Source organism: Leptonychotes weddellii, unplaced genomic scaffold (genome assembly GCF_054177405.1).
Source record: "Leptonychotes weddellii isolate Sample4059 unplaced genomic scaffold, ASM5417740v2 HiC_scaffold_15421, whole genome shotgun sequence".
Taxonomy (NCBI): Eukaryota; Metazoa; Chordata; class Mammalia; order Carnivora; family Phocidae; genus Leptonychotes; species Leptonychotes weddellii.
Window position 1 is genome coordinate 1,210 of NW_027735873.1, and position 3,618 is coordinate 4,827.

Consider the following 3,618-nt stretch of genomic DNA (forward strand, 5'->3'; position numbering starts at 1 on the left):
ATTTTATTTATTTGACACAGAGAGAGCGAGTGAGCACACAAGCAGGGGGAGCGGCAGGCAGAGGGAGGAAGAGAAGCAGGCTCCCCGCTGAGCAGGGAGCCCAATGAGGGGCTTGATCCCAGGACCCTGGGATCATGACCAGAGCTAAAGGCAGACACTTAACTGACTGAGCCACCCAGGTGCTCCCCTTTGCCCATTTCTTAATTGGGTCATTTACCTTTTTATTATTCAGTTTTAAGAATCCTTTGTTTATTCTAGGTACTAGAATATCAGATATATGATTTGCAGATATTTTCTCCCATTTTGTGGGTTGTCTTTTTACTACCTTAATGGTATTGTTTGTAGCACAAAAGTTTTTAATTTTGATGAAATCTAGTTTATCTTTTTTTTTTTGGTTGCATGTACTTTTGGGTGTCTTATCTAAGAAAGCTTTACCTAACCCCAAACCACAGAGACTGACTCCTATGTTTTCTTCTAAGAGTTTTATAGTTTTAGCTCTTACATTGAGGTCTATGATCCTTTTGAGTTAATTTCTGTGTATGGTGTGAGGTAGGAGTCCAACTTCATTCTTTTGCCATGTGGATACCCGCTGTTCCAGCACCATTTGTTGAAGACTATTCTTTCCCTCTCCTTCCCCATTCCTTGAATTGTCTTGGCACTCTTTTCTGGATCCTTTCTAAAATTTATGTTTAAATTGGCTCTATGGCTTCAGATTTTTTACTCACTGTAGGAAGAGCACTTCTCAATTCTGCTTTTCAATGTTTGAAAAGGTGACTTTGTGCAGGAAAGGGAAGCCTTGGAAAACCACTCCACCAATTAAGATTTCCTGGTTTCTATTTGATTCCTATTTGCTTTTTAGGGTTCTCATCTCCTGATAACTGCAAACAGGGATTTATATCTCATGATCCAGTTTATAGGTCACAAGATAATTAGTACAACTAGTAATAATGAAGACAGAATTCTCCAAACCTGGGAAGCCTACATTACCCCTAAACATTTAGGATCTTCCTTGGATAATGAGCATGGAAGTGTGTGACACAATCTGAATACTGGAGTCTTGCACCTGCCTAGAGGACGGGCACAGCACTGACCCACCGATGGTCCTCTCTCCCAGGCAGGCCGCTTTGGGGCATACAGAACTAGCAGCCTCCCTGGCCTTACTACACCCCTGAGCAAAGCTGCAGGCAGCCTGTGCAGTCTCCCTTCCTGAGGTAACCACACCAGGGGTAATACTATGCCACCTTTAGACATTTTTAAAAATAGTCTCCTTTTTTAAAAATTTTATTTTATTTAAATTCAATTTAACATATAGTATATTATTAGTTTCAAAAGAAAGTCTCCTTATTTTCTTATTTTCTGAATTACTATTAAAATCTCCAACCAAGCACACTACCTTGACAAGACAATAAGGTTCTAGTCTCCTCAGCCAACCTCATGGTCTCTCAACTATTCTAGAGGTTAAGTTGTCTGAACAGTGAGAAAATGGCACCAACACCATAGGGGTTTGGAGATTCGGAGGCTTGCACGGTCTGTGGCTGTGGGACAAAGCAGTCATGAGGGCAAGTCAGGGCTCAGTGACTGGTCACTAACCACTAAACATCTAGAGAACCAGGCCCTTCTTCCAAAATAGTGATTTTAAAATTCCAATTTTGAGCTCCAAAGTGGTTTCGGTATGCAGAAGCCCCTGAATATGTTTTTAATTATTATAAGTAAGAATAAACACCAAAAGTGTTTCAGCATTGTTTAACACAAACCTTGTCTATATTTACTAATTGTATCCTGGGTTTGGCTCCTGTGAACCAGTGGCCTCATTCTCCTCCAAACCTAGTTTAGCACCAGGTGCCATGTGAGAAAGGAGGCCCAGCGGGTGGAAGTTGCCATTAGACATGGAGCCCTCAGGGGAAGAGATGCTTTGACCATGGCCTACAAGAGGCAGCAGCGGGGGAGGATGGGGAGAGAAGAAGCTGAGGCAAAGGCTGGAGCTGTGTCCCAAGCTCCCTCTGGGTAAGCTCTGGCTGGTAGCCGACACTGACGATGTGACAGTGTCACCCGAAGAGATGTCAAAGGTTCATTTTTATCTCTGAGCCCTTTGAGTTTCTCTTGGACTCATGATATCAGAGGCAATATGGACCCTAAGAAATGACCTGGCCTGGTCTTCGGCAGGAAGGATGAACACTACTGACCACATCCAAAGGGTCCACATTTGGTGAGCCTTTGGGGAAACAGGCACTCTTACTACTGGTGCGAGTGAACACTGGTGCAACCCTTATAGAGGGGAATGTGGTAATACCTAACAAAACTACATGTGCACTTACCTTCTGATCTAGCGATCTCACGTCTAAGATTTCACCTTGGAGATACACCCTCAACAGCACAAAAATACACAATACACAAATTATTCACTGCAGCATTGTTTGTAATTGCAAAATACTGGAAACCTATATGCCCTTATAAAAGAGGGAATGAATATACTATGAAACATTTATACAATGGAACAAGTACTTGGTGCTGTTTAAAAACAAGAGGAGGGAGAGACATCTATGAACTGATGTGGAGTGATTTCCAGAATGTACTAGTAAGTGAAAAAGTAATGTTCAAAAGAGTATCCATAATATGCTACCTTTCGACTAAGACAGAAGGGAAAATAAAGCCAGAAAGGATAAACCAGAGACTAAGGAGATTGGCTTCCTCCAGGGGGGTGAATGGGAATAGCATGGAAGAACAGAAGAAAGAGGGTGGGGGAGACGGCCCTGTTCTGAGTAGGTCTTTGTACAGCTTTGACCTCTGGAACCATGTTAATGTTTCACATGCACCAAATATAACAAGTTAAAAATGGAGGGAGAAGGTCCTCGTGCACTCAAACTGCAAAATTAGTAAGAAATAAAACTAGTTAAGAACTGCCTCAAAGCGTGAAAAGTAATCAAAGTAGCAGAGGAAACTAGCAGAACTTCCTTTCCAAAAACAGTGCCACAATATTTCCCATCCCACATGTTCTTCCGAGAATTTGCTACTTCTTCAGCAAGAAGTAGAATCTCTGCCCCTCCCTGAACCTGGGAAGGTGTACTGACTGCTCCAATAGGGCATGATAGACGTGATGTTATTTTACTTCCGAGATAAGGTCATAAAAGGTGATACGGTGTTCACCTGGCTCTTTCTCGAGGGAGACTTGCCCTTGGAACCCAGTCACCAAGCTGCAGGAAGCCCAGGCCACACGGAGAAGTGAGCTCCCAGCCAACAACCAGCATCTACGTGCCAGCCATGCGAGTGAGGCATCTTGGGAGCAGCTCCTCCAGCCCCCAGTGGGGCCTCCTCAGCTGATGCTGTATGGAGTAGAGAGAAGCCTTCATTGCCAAGTCTGGTCAAGTTACAAATTGGTAAGCAAAATGAATAACTGTTATGGTTTTAGGCCACGACTTCTGGGGCTGTTACACAGTAATAGTTAACTATAACACATGCCCATACCTTATTCAAGACGGTCTTAACTAGCAGACCATCCCTGAGAGCCAGGACACGGCCCACACGTGCTTCAGGGAGGCCAAGGGGATGCGGGAGCCCAGCACCAGACCCCATGCACCTTCTTCCAAAGCTCCCTTTCCAAGGACAGTTATCCCATTCACA

At 43.7% G+C, this 3,618-nt stretch overlaps 1 long non-coding RNA gene across 1 annotated transcript; it reads right to left on the minus strand.

The window, feature by feature from the left end:
- Positions 1–291: 291 nt before the first annotated feature.
- On the minus strand, positions 292–3,612 carry LOC145718420 (uncharacterized). Its single transcript, XR_014141798.1, has 2 exons — positions 2,291–3,612; positions 292–2,254 (listed from the first exon to the last, which is right to left on the minus strand). It is a non-coding gene; the product is annotated as an uncharacterized LOC145718420 (long non-coding RNA).
- Positions 3,613–3,618: the final 6 nt, after the last annotated feature.